Raw genomic sequence first — 13,631 nt, forward strand, 5'->3', positions numbered from 1 at the left:
GAATGTGAGCAGAGGAACAGCCAGACACAGAGAATCATTTGCCTCAAAAAAAGAAGTTCTTTCTTCTAAGACGGTAAGCAAGGAATATTGACTTACAGTACTTTACTTATCACAATGAAGGAAAAAATGCTGTGTGTTTAAAATGTTTGAAACATTTGAAATATCAATGAAATTATTTTGTGTAAATTATTAGGTCAGAACCAAACTGGAATTGTACTTTGATCTAAAATCAACTCAAATTCTGTTCAGGAGATTAAAAAGATGTCATGTTTTTTCTTAGCTAATGTAGACAATATCGTTTTTTATTATTTTCCACAAAATCGAGCAAGAAATCTCAGACTAAATGAATTAAAACAGTAATAAATATTGGTTCTTGTCTATGTTTGTTTTATCAGTAAAATATTCTGCATCTATATAACTATACAACATATTTATGAGATGAAATGCTTTTTACATGTTGAAAAGAGAGAGAGAGAGAGAGAGAGAGAGAGAGAGAGAGAGAGAGAGAGAGAGAGAGAGAGAGAGAGATTAGAAAGAATAAACCATCTGTATAAATTACTTTTTTTATGTCTTCTGAATGTCTAATCAGGAAAAATAGTTGTTTTAAAAAAATTATAAAAATTTTGATATGGTAACCTGTCACTTTGTCTTAATAAAGCAAGATGCCATTAAAGGTGGAGGCTCACTCAGGCTACAGCAACTTGATTGGCTCAGGTCCAGGCCTGGCAGGCAGTATGGGGGCTTCAGAGACACTCCCTCTCCTTATCCCAGAGGATGAGCCAGAGCGTCACTATTTGAAGCCCCTGAGCAGAGAAGAGCTGGAGGCAGTAGCTGGAGGACCAGGCTGGAAGAAGTTTCGCTCTCGGCTGGTTTTACTCTTCTTGCTAGCATGGCTGACTGTATTAGGCATTGCTATCACCACAGTTGTACTGACCCCAAGGCCAGTCTCAGGCCACCTGCACTGGTGGCAGAAGGTGGTATTTTACCGCATACAACCAGCCCTGTTCCTGGATGCAGAGGGCACAGGGTCAGGAGCTATAAGCAGTGAGTAGCTGCATGTAGCAGTATGCAATCAGATATACAATATATAGTAACTATCCCATACTATAATAGTTAACATCTGGTAATATCTGGTAGTACAGTATATATATATATATATATATATATATATATATATATATATATATATATATATATATATATATATATATATATATATATATATTAGTATACGTGTGTATGCATATTTAGGTCTTCACCAAACTGCCGGAAGCACAGAAATATATACAGTTTCCCTTGAACGAAACCCTTAGATGATATAATCTACATCTTATGACTTTTCATTTATTCATATCATGCAAAATGTGCTAAATCACTTTGTAATAATAGTAGGCAATGGTGACATAAATAGCTTAATCATAGGATGAATAATCTAGAATTTACTGACAATTTTCACTCATGTAAAAATAGTAGTTTTGTTGCTGAGGCAATGTAAACTATGTGCACACTCTGTGCTCTGCAGTGACTCAAGATTGCTTATATCACCCTGGCCAACCTGTGTGCACTTGGCCTGTCTTTTGTCAACATGTTCCATTGTTTGAAATCTTGACTTTATTAATTATATTTATAATTGCAACATGCTTTATGTTATTCTATTCCTATACAGGAGTGTCTGAGAGGCTGCCTTACCTGAAGTCTTTGGGAGTTGGGGTAATGATCTTGGAGGGTTTGTTCAGACCTGATGTCTCTATTCTAAACCTAACTCAGATTGATCAGAGACTTGGTACCTTACCTGAGTTCCACCAATTCATCACTGACAGTAACAAAGCAGGTACATTTTTTTCTGTTTTTACAAAAGAGAAAAAAATAGGAGAAGCCTTACTTATGATTATGGGTAGATTGCAGAAATATTTTTTATTTTTCTCTTCCAAGGTCTTTTATAATTACATTTTATTATATTTCTTAACATAATTCATGAAGCACAAAAACTCTTTTATGGTTTTTTTTTTTAAAGTATGGTCTTTCACATGATTTAGAGAACTTTTTACTTATGATCACCCCTGGAGCAGAACAGGACCCCAAAGGGGCAACTTGGCAATATTGGAGCCTGAACCCTCAACCTTCGATTTATTAACCCAGAGCCTTAAACACTGAGCTACATCTTCAAAAAGGGTTTTGCATAGCTCAGTGTTTAAAAAAAGCTGGCATCAGAGCACAGGGTTAGTCATGGTGCAGTGCTCCTGGAGTGGATAGGGTTAAGTGCCTTGCTCATGGGCAGCCTGGCAGTGCCGGGGCTTGAACCCCTGACCTTATGATCATTAACCACTGAGCCACCACTGCCCTTTACTGTAACTTATATTACATGAAACCTTGTTTTTTGGTTTGTATTCTGATTGTTTGTTTACATGATGCTTTTAATTTGCAATAATTAAAAATAATTGTTATTATTAGAATCAGTATATTTTGTGTGCATGTACTGTGCATTATTAATTCAGCAGATGGCGATGTTCAGCACTATGTAAATCCACCATCGCAATAGATTTGGGTGTGTGTGTGTGTGTGTGTGTGTGTGTGTGTGTGTGTGTGTGTGTGTGTGTGTGTGTGCGCGCGTGCGTGCGTGTGTGTGCGTGTGTGTTGGGGGGTGGGGGGTGGGGGGTGTTGTAAGATCAATAAATAGTTCAGTAATTACCATTTATTTATTTATGGTCCTAACTGATACTTGTTGTCAGTATTTTGGGTGGAAAAAGAATCTTAACTTTGAAGGTGCAGAGTTAAATTCAGGTGCTGTTTGAAGTAGTCTGGATGGAAACTTTAGTAGCACTAAATAAAATTCCTCTGTGCTTACAGGATAATAAGTGTGACTGTGTTTAATTCAGGTCTGAAGGTCATTCTGGACCTCTGCATTGTAAACAACAATAAGACAGAGCTCTCATCAAATGCTTCTGATTATTACCAGGTAAATGGTGCACAACTTTTAATCAATTTAACATGGTTATTTTGAGTGTTTGTGTGTGTGTGTGTGTGTGTGTGTGTGTGTGTGTGTGTGTGTGTGTGTGTGTGTGTGTGTGTGTGCATTACTTTAATAGTCTGTGTTATTTATTGTGTAATTATCTCTTATAGGAGTCGTTAAGGTACTGGCTTGAGCAAGGTGTGTCAGGATTTGAAATCTGCAGTGCAGACACAGCGTTTACTGAGAAGGTAAATGATGATTCACTGACATGATGTGTTCAAGGTGGTAAAGAACTAATTTGCAGTCAAATTGAATAAACGTTGTGTATTTCTGTATTTGTGACTTTCAGACACTGAAATGGTCGAGAGAACCGGTCAATGAGTTTGGCACAGATGACAATAAAAGGTATTTGGCAGTCATTTTAGACCTCAGTGCAGAACTATTGCAAAACTGCACTGCATTTACTTTCCAGTTTAAATAGTTGCAGTCACAGTAACTTTGTTCTTAAAACTAAAATGCTCCACAGATCAGTGCACATAATCAAGTGTATGTCTAATATTTTTTTATTTGCAGGATTATAATGGTAAGGGAAATAAGTGATTATGTTCCAGGGTCCAATGCTTCTAATTCAGCTATAAACAGCTCTCTGGTGGAGTTAGTATCAAGGTCTCTTATTCCTTCATCCTTAAATCCACTATCTGCTCCTGAGGTAGCGGAAGTTATAGAGTCCCACTTGAAGACCCTGCATGGAGAATGGCCAAGTTGGAGAGTGAGTAGATTTCCTGTTTAGAAAATACAACCTAAACAGGTGTGAATGCTGTGTTTAATGTTTACTGGTCTCAATCTAGATTTCCTATTCTAAACAGACATGGGATTTTTTTTTAAGGAACATATTTTTGTGATAGGCAATTATTTACACATTCAGTAAAAATTATAAATATCAAATGGTGTGTTTAGGTCTTGTATTCTCACTTTATGACATGGGTAAATTTTAGAGCATAACAATTCTAGGAAAACACGTAATTCTCTTAAGACTTGCCAGTTCTGACGTTAGTGTAGAGTGAAAAATGCTTTAACATACCAGAGGGAGTTCAACATCAAGCGCTTTTGAATGCAGTGGAATACAATTGTATTCTTTATAACAGAACAGACAAGATTTCATGTTTTATATATATATATATATATATATATATATATATATATATATATATATATATATATATATATATATACAAATTGCACATGATATAATAATTATGTTTTTATAAAAAATTTAAGTCACTTGTCATAGAAGAACACAGATGATTATGAAGGGATGAAGAGACAAAACATTTACTGTAAAATTCCCCATGGCCATTTTAAAGTCACATATATATATATATATATATATATATATATATATATATATATATATATATATATATATATATATATATATATATATATATATATATCAAAACGCTTGATGTGGAACTCCCTCTGCGAAAATGCACACCAGTATGCGAGAGAAAGACAATTAGAGGAAATATTTGCATATTGCAAAGCCTAGTGCAACTTTATTGTCTTTTGCTGAATGTACATTAACGTGCCTTAAAACCAGATTGTCAGTTGTGCTTTACATCCTTGCTAAACATAACGCTGACACTCCCAACTGCATGAAAGCCATAGAGACAAAACTGACTTGTCTGACAAGCTTAATAAAATACTACTACAATGCAGTATGCAACAGCACCTCAATAACAGAGAAGACTTGTGAGATTATACGACTCAGAAGGTTAAAGCCCAAAAATAGATTGCTAACTCTAGCTTAACTGCATGCAGTAAGTTCAAATGTGAACTAAAAAGGACAGGAACCCAGCAGGCTGGGAGCAAAGAGTAGCATAGATATATTACGGATCTTAGAGCTTTTTCTAAAGAAAGTGAAGGTGTAACCAAGTTTTAAAAACAAAATGCTATATGTGAATACTTGTATCCAATCCAATAAACACAATAGACAATGGATTGGCAGCTGGAAGACTGCAGTCCACACGTGAGGGAAAAAAAAAAAACATTTTAACGAACTGAACATTGGAAAAAAACATATTGTAGCAGATGTTTTAATTAAAAAATAGCCATAATTCAGTCGGACTTTAGTTTTTATAACTTGAACCAGTGCACAATATATTGTATATTGTTGAATATCCAGTCACATGCATTTATGTAAATGATTTAGCTGAAGGCTAAAGACCAGAAACTTGCTCAGGACATTAAAGGGTCTTCATGAATAAGATAAATTATGTGTTTATTCTGTGTGTCAAATTCATAACAGATGTTAGATTTGGTGCTAGTTATCAAGTAAAGTGCCTCTATGAAACAAAACACAGCCACTTAAATTGAATACTGATTCTAAAGACATGAACTATTCACAAACTGCTAAGCATTAAAAGGTAACTGTTGTCATGATTCAGTCATGTTAGTTCCCACTCTTTACCATTGCAAGTGAGGAATTTAACAAAAACATTGGAGAGAATACTCTTTAGTGCATGCTTATGTTGTAGAATAGAATATGTGTATACTGTACCTTCTGCCAGACAACACTGGGGTAAAGAGTCTGGTCATCTACGAGCTGGTGGCGTTTCTAAATCTAACATTCATAGTATGTGTTTTTAGTTAAGATGAAATCAGCCCTGGCAGTTTTCACTATTTGCTGTAGGGTTTTGTATTATTAGTAACTATAATGATTTAATAAAAAGGTTCTGCATTGTACTGCAGATCACCTGTATGTAGTTATGTGTTTCACTGTGTCTGTGTCTGTGTGTGCATGTTTGTTTCAGGTAGATGGGCCTTTAGCCTGGAAGCAGCGGAAAGTTGTCATGGTTCTGATGATGACCCTGCCTGGGACTCCTGCCATCAGATATGGCGATGAGATTAACGAAGTACCTGTAAGCACACAGATTTAAATAGGTTACCTGCTGTATTAAACATTTCATTTTTTTTAGCCCAAAGTGAGGGGAGGGAAATGAGCAATACTGAGTTCCAGTTTGATCGAAAAGCCTCTTAAAATATAATTATAGTGTATAGTATTGTTATACAATTTATAACCTAACAACTCAAAATAATCCATATAATTCAATAGCAGAAATAGAATGAGTGAAAAACAAGACATTAGACTTTTAGTGGTGTAGTCTCATAATTCCAGGGTATTTCTGTTCAGACCTGAGCTTGTGTTACTGTCTGTGTGGAGTATGTTGTGTCCCTGTGTAAGTTTATTCTGGCTACTCAGGCGGAGACAGAAGATTCCCTTTTCTTTCTATTTGATCTCCTTGCTGTCTAATAGACAGTGAGATGATGGTGGCTTAGTGATTAAGGTGTTTGGTTACTGACTGGAATCTCCCAAGGTGGTATCCTGGCACCACTAAGCTGCCATTGTTGGGAACTTGACCACTAAACTGCTTAGCTGTAAGTTGTTCTGGATAAAAGCATCATGGCATAAATTAAGCAATAATATTGATTTTCAAAGATCTTTAAATTGTGATTTATTACAGGGTTTTGTGGACTGTGTCAAAGTTCCCCTAAATGTTCACAGATCAGTCTCGTGCGTAATCAAGACATTTTTTTGTATTTTGTTTTTTTGCAGAACCCACATAACCCAAAGAATTCCACAACGCTCTTCCGTTCTTTGAGCCGCATTCGTTCTCATGAAGAAGCTCTCCTCTATGGCACCTTCACCTCTCTCACTTTGAATGCAACATCACTCATCTTTGGTTCAACAAACTCCACGGCCACACCACCGGTAGCCTTCCTACGTTCATGGGGGTGTGTTCACTTCCTGGTGTTGGTTAACTTGGGTTCTGAGTCTCGTGCTCTGAACTGTACTTGGACCATGAGTCTTCCTGAAAGTGGATTGTTTGTAACCAGCACGGGGCTAAATCGCTTTGGTCCGGTGACCCTTCAGTCCATAACACTCCAACCTTATGAGGCCATTGTCATTAAGCTGTTTGAGACAAACCCTGATTTCTGAGAGGCAGGAAATAAGTGGTGTTATTGCCCAAGTAGCCTGGAATGCAAATGGATTTCATATGTTTTTACAAGAATTGTGACAATATTCCATTTAATTCTGTAAATTAGTGATACTAAATTAGCAATATAGATTTTTCTGCTAAACACACAAGGTTTCAAAAGAGATTTCAAAAGTTCAGATCTGAGATTTATCTAAAAACAAGATTTTGCTGTTGGTTACTTTACCTCTTAAGTGATGCGTTTTTGCATTTTCTTCATACTTTCGGGTTATTAATGACCATGAAGTGTGTACAGATTTCTCAGAATTGACCTCAGACAATGCCCAATATGCATTCCCCTATGTGCTGAGCCCAGCTCAGTTTCATGCTCAATTACTCAAGAAAGAGCTGTTTTAAATTATTCTGTTGTGTTCACATTCATGGCAAATTAAAAACCACACGAACATTTCATTAGAATACCAAAATCACAAGACTGCAAAAACAAATTGGCCTCCCTGTGGACATGCATGAGCATGCAACTGGAGTCAGAATATGTTCCAATGTCACTCAGAGAAAAACTTGTACAAACAATATGAGCAAAATACACATTTTAGTGAATTAATATGGTTTAAATGGAAAAATGTTTTACTTTCTTCTTTTAAGAAAATGCTGCTAATTGTTGATTCACTTGTCAAAAATGTATAGAAGCAGTGTTTTCCTTCATTCAATTTATCTCCCAAAACAATTCCTACCCATTGCGGACCAAACCTCTGCAAAAATAATAATAAAATATTCTAGAAATAATAACAAATTTGTTGTTTAATCTACAGAAACATATGCAGAATAAACACTCCCTTACAAATAAACTCCCTTAAGCATAACCTATATTACTGCTATACATACATTCTTTATTTTGGGCTTGATTATTATTTATATTGCTTTTCATTATTGTATTATTTTACAAATTACAAGACTGTTTTACGGTTGTTGTGTTTGTGTGAATAATATAGTGTTCTGCCTATGATGCAACTATTCAAGGTTTTCTAATGTCATCTAATTGCATTGTCATTGATACACGCTGAATTCAGTGTTAATTCAATAAATTATAAATCAGATAAATTAGTTCCAAAGGCATAAATGTACAGGGCATAAATGTGGCACTCATCCAGTAGTCACTAGTATTTCTTTATAGATTGTAAATGGAATATTGCATTAAGCAAAAGGCAGATTTATAAAGCATCCTCAGCAAAATTGAGGTGTCTATTTCAACATCTCTACATTAGACAGCACACAGTAACTTTAAACATTAAACTAAGACCATATACTGTAGTTAGAATTATGGCATTAGATCATGTTTTCAAATGTATTGAATACAGCAATTGTTCTTTTTTTTTATTCCACTAATTAAGTATAAAATAGTCAGGTCAAAGGCAAATATTTTGTAATGCTAATGGGGTTGCGCAAACTATTAGTTTCCCATATAAAGAAATTACGAAATTCTGACTACGCCTTAAGAAGAAGTGTGAAGTTTCTCTTCTCTCGGAGTTTCCGGTAACATTTGTAGGTATAGCTTAATATTTTTTTGTTATCTGATCGTTCCATTTTTTGCACAAGGAATAATGCTGTGTATGTTCTGTCTGTGCAGATGAAAGAAAAAAAAAGTTTGCAAAGGTGAAAATTCTAAAAGTATCTTTTATGCCCAAATTAATGTGAAGGTCAGTTTTGGAAAACTTCTTGGTATTAAAAAAAATTTCAACACAGTGGTGTTTTTTACATCATATATATTTCTTCATCCCAGTTATGGACAGCAAATAATTGTATTTTATTGTTTTAGTTACTTAGTCTCCTACTTTTATCTCATATGTCTCCATGCAGTCTGTCTTCCATGATCCAAATTTCATATTTTATCATCTGCATCATACTGGCATAGTTGTAGCTCTGTAAAATTTGATCTGCTGTAATCTTTGACCTACATGTTCTGCCATGTATTTTTAAGTTTCAAGCAGGTAATTATGCACCTGACCTATCTGATTACAATCATACCATACGGTTGTAATTTTCTTTACTTGTTTTTAAGGAAATACAAATATTTTACAGCTATTAATGGGAAGAGAAGAACATACTTGTCTCAAAAATATAGAGTTATGCAGTAAGACTGCTGTTCCAAACTCTTTTTTTGTTTGGGTATAGGCCCTGTATCCTTCATCTATTATGAGATAAATTAGAGGCCTAGAAATAGTACAACCTTTTTTTTTCAAACATTTATTTCAACATCAACACTTTTCTACTGTTCACTGCCTGAATAAACAGAGAAACAAGTCCAAATGGAGCAATCGGTGTTGCTGTTCGTGCAGGCGGGAAATCAGGATCAGAAAACATTCGGAGATAAGTTTATGCAAATCACACAAAACAACACTGAGAAGAAGTACAGCATAAATCAATACACTTTGAAATGGTTGCAATATTTATTTGGGTTTCTTCAAACAAGCCTTACTAGCCAGCTTTTCTGCTGTTTAGTTAAAAATCACCGTTTGCTTTTTGATCATGGATGCAGCCGAACACTATCATGATATTCTTCATTTTTATATCAAATTAATTAACTGCACCCTAGCTACAGCCAATTTGAAAACAACTACAACAATAATAAAACTAAGTTTATATGTTACTCCAAAAAAAGTACAATGTGTTAAGGTATTTACTCTGACAATTTGATGGAACTGTAATGATCTCACACTGTGAAAGATGATAATGCTTTCCAAGAAAAAGGGGATTTCCCTCCAGGGACTAGGGGGGAATGAATCTGAATTTCTGATGAATAAGAGGATTAAAAAACCTTATAAAGCCAAATCCAGCCGATAACAAATTATTCATTTCAACCAACACCTGAATCTGAGTCAGGCTGTTATAAGCTCTTGATAACCACAACAGATGTGGTCTTTATACTAAGAGTGAGTTGGAATCAAACTGGCACAATGACTAAAACTGGGAAACAGACGGAACTTGTTCTAGCACCACCTTGCACTACACTACAACATGACAAAAGGGTTTTGTGCTGATTTACAGTGACTTGAGGATGTTGGACACGTTTGTGTGATAAAAGCATTACAGTCACCCTCAAACAGCAGCACTTCGACTTTTATGTTTGAATTTTTTTTTTAAAGACCATTTTGTTGTTTACCAGCATGTGGAATGTTGTATGAGACTTGACTGATCGACCATGAAACCGAGCTGTCCTTTTATTGTAACCAGAAACACGTGTAAGTGTTTGCAATGAGCTGATAATGTGGGCCATTAAAGCAGCTAACAATTAAGGAAGAAACCCACTTCCTGTATAAAAAGCACTATCGCTCGTTATTGTCTGCTAAACTGCAAACGTTTGAGATACATGGTTATAGAATACTTACAGATAACGATAGGACCATGAGAATTCAAATAGAAAGCAATTCAAGTATGTGCACATGAACCTTTTCAATTCCATTTCTCTCACTCTTTCTTTCACTCTCTCATGCACACACACACACACACACACACACACATTGGCATTTACACAGTCATCAAGCACAATGCACACTTTATCAACAGCCTTTTTTTATGATCAGTTTGTTGATACACAGTCACTGATAATAGCAGATAAGTAGCCCTGCACAATTTGTTAGTTACACTTCAACTCATATGCAATGAATAGGACCACCAAAAAAACACTATTGGCCAGATGTTTTTTAGTCAGTGAACAGTAGTGACACTGGCATGATAGTGACTTTGTAGTTATGTTACTCTACTATGAATGAATCAGATCATATGCAGCTAAGTTTGTTCCAGATTTTATAAGCACTCATTTTGCATACACGGGCAATTTGTGTTAAATAGCCTCTAGCACTTTCTGAGTGTCGGTTTCTAAATGATGAACTGCTGGAGCTGGCATTGGTGGACAAAGCAAAGCACTGCAGTATAACTACAGTAAAATTGCTCTCTTTAAACTTTCAGTTAAATAAAATTATATAAATGAGTTAAACACTGATTGAAATATAATAAATGAATATGAGCCCAGAACCTTTTTGTCAATAATTTTTTTTGTTGTTGTTGTTTGTTTCTTTTTGGGTGGACACCCCCTGCCACCCACCTGTAAGATGCTGCTCTACCCTGTTCGGTGGCTTGCTGCGTGCTTGACCAGTCATTTTTTATCCACTCACAAATAAAAAAAAAAAAACGACTGTTTCTACGGAATGTAGTTGAGTAAAAAGTAAGATATTTGACTTTGAAATGTAGTGAAGTTTAAGTAAAAGTCTCCCCAAATGGAAATACTTGATGCAAGTACAGATATGCAAACAAAAAAACCTCTACTTAAGTACAGTAACGAATTACATACATTACTTTCTTTACTGTTTACCACTGGTAGCTGGAAATGTTTTTGTTGGTGGGTTGTTTCTCAACTCAACAGTGAAACCGCAGTGTGAAAACCAAGGCAGCACATCTTTATCAGTCATATCGTCAATGTGTAGAGTGTCCGTGCGTTTGCTTTCTGAGAAGAATTTACCAACCGTCTTATATCTAATTTGCAGTTCTTAGTGGCTTTGATTGTTTATGTTTTGATATATGTAAAGGTTTGTTGAAAAAGTGGAAAAACATCCATTTTAGCGTGGCCAGGTACTAGCTGCCAAAACACAAACCAGGCAGCTTAAACTCAACTCAATGTATTGATCAATTTAGTCTAGTAATAAAGAAGCAGAGAACAATCAACCTGCTGCCAAAGATGGTCTACAAGTCTGACAAGCTTGGTCTATATTTTGGTATACTAAGCCGGATTTCTCATCATAATAAAGGAATGTTTACCACAACAGTTTTGGGAAATCTGAAAGATTTGTCTCAGATTTGTCATTGTACAATGGCAAAGCTTGTCAGTAAGGGTAGTTTCATACAAGAGAAAATGTATTTAGCTAGCTAGCACAACAGTGAACTATTCCCTGACCCTGCAGACCACAATAAACAAGAATTTAATTACATTTTTTATTTAAAACCTTTTATTTGAACATTATTGATTATTTCGAAGCATAGAATTAGGTTTCTTTACTTCAGTATTAGCTATCACTGGGTCATATCTAAGTTCATAATGTTGTGTGACATTTTAATAAGGAGGGGTCATCCACATATAACGATTGCCATAGTTCATCTTTTTCTCTCTCGTTTATGATTGTTAAGAAAAGATAAAGGCATCGGGTGTACCCTGGCCATAACAGTAAAAAAAGTTTTGCTATGTCATAGTGCTAAACCAACTGATGTTGCTTTATTTAACCACATCCTAAAAACTGTAAAAGACATTGCAGTGCCTAAAAAAGAGCAAAAAGATATAACAATACAAAAATAAACAAACAGTATGTATGAATATAAACATATTGAGCTAGTTAGCATCAAAAATGCAGATATTTTTGCAGCAAATTAAAATAAACTCGAATTATAAAATGGTGTTTTAGTTGAGTATGTGTGTACGAGTGTGCGTGTGCGTGTGCGTGTGTGTGTGTGTGTGTGTGTGTGTGTGTGTGTGTGTGTGGATTGGAGTCAGGTTGGCTGATGGCTTAGTGGAAGTAACTGTAACACAGTTTTAGACTGGATTGCTTTAATACCCTTTTGCTAACAACAAGAGGGTTTCGACATTGGGTGAAATGTGTGTTGGGGCATTTTCAATGCTGGAGGTTTTACAGATGAAGCTTGTCTATGATAAATGTCCAAGATAGGACCTGGATGGGCTTCTTATTTGGGTCTTGTAACCCTGGAAATGAGTATTTTCCAAACCATGCAGATGTTTAGGGGATGCTCGATACTCAATAAATTGTAGAATACGGTGTGTATGAAGAATCAGGAAAATAATTTTAGGAGAATACATTTTAGGAGATCTGCAGACTTCTACAGAGAAGTGAAGCCCTGAGGGGAATTAGATAGAAAAATATTCTTGTCAGGCTAATAAAATCACTGGCTGGAGATACCGAGAGAGAGAGAGAGAAGAGAGAGAGAGAGAGAGAGAGAGAGAGAGAGAGAGAGAGAGAGAGTAGTAATTACACTCATGCCCAGTGAGATCTTTATGTTGTTTTAACACACCGATTCCTCAGCTCTGTCTCTCCTCCCCGTTTCTCACGTCTACACACACAGACCAGCCGCAGGTTTTACAGCGAGACACAGGAAGCAGCGAGAGGAACATTGAGCGCCTTCAAACTTTACATTTGACTGAACTGCAGCGTCATTATCCCGCGTCCAATAAATACGCCACAAGCTTTATTATTTTTTATTTTTGTAAATTTTTTTTTTACTATATAACTCTTTTTTTTGTTTTGAGTTATGAAGCTGAGATATTGGCTTAAACCTAAGTGAAGGGGAAGTCACGCTGGTGCCGGGTTTTGACATCAGCGAGTTCCTCGCGACGGCTGGAAGCAAGTTTTTAGCCTGAGAAGAGACTTGTTTAAGGACCTATTTAAACCATCATTAAACTATGAATATCAATTGATTATTATTGTTATTATCATTCATCGTTATTAGTATTATCGACTCGGCTGATGTCACGGTTGATGTCAGAGAAACAGAAATGGAAATTCCGCTGACAGGTGCGTGATTCCTCTTATTATCTTCTAATCTTCTTCTCCAGTGATATTGATTTACATCTCTGTGCACGTGTCTGTTGTTTAATACTTTTCATTATAAACTACTGCTATAGTCCT

General features: G+C 35.7%; 1 protein-coding gene across 1 annotated transcript in view; it reads left to right on the forward strand.

Annotated features, from left to right (window-relative positions):
- The first annotated feature begins 13,008 nt into the window (after positions 1–13,008).
- Positions 13,009–13,631, forward strand: part of ptgir (prostaglandin I2 receptor) — a 30,155-nt gene continuing 29,532 nt past the window's right edge. The window contains exons 1-2 of the mRNA XM_083548331.1: positions 13,009–13,346; positions 13,453–13,517. The gene's annotated coding sequence lies outside the window, so the exon portion shown is untranslated. The remainder of the gene's footprint in view (positions 13,347–13,452; positions 13,518–13,631) is intronic.

Source organism: Silurus aristotelis, assembly GCF_946808225.1.
Source record: "Silurus aristotelis genome assembly, chromosome: 8".
Lineage (NCBI taxonomy): Eukaryota > Metazoa > Chordata > Actinopteri > Siluriformes > Siluridae > Silurus > Silurus aristotelis.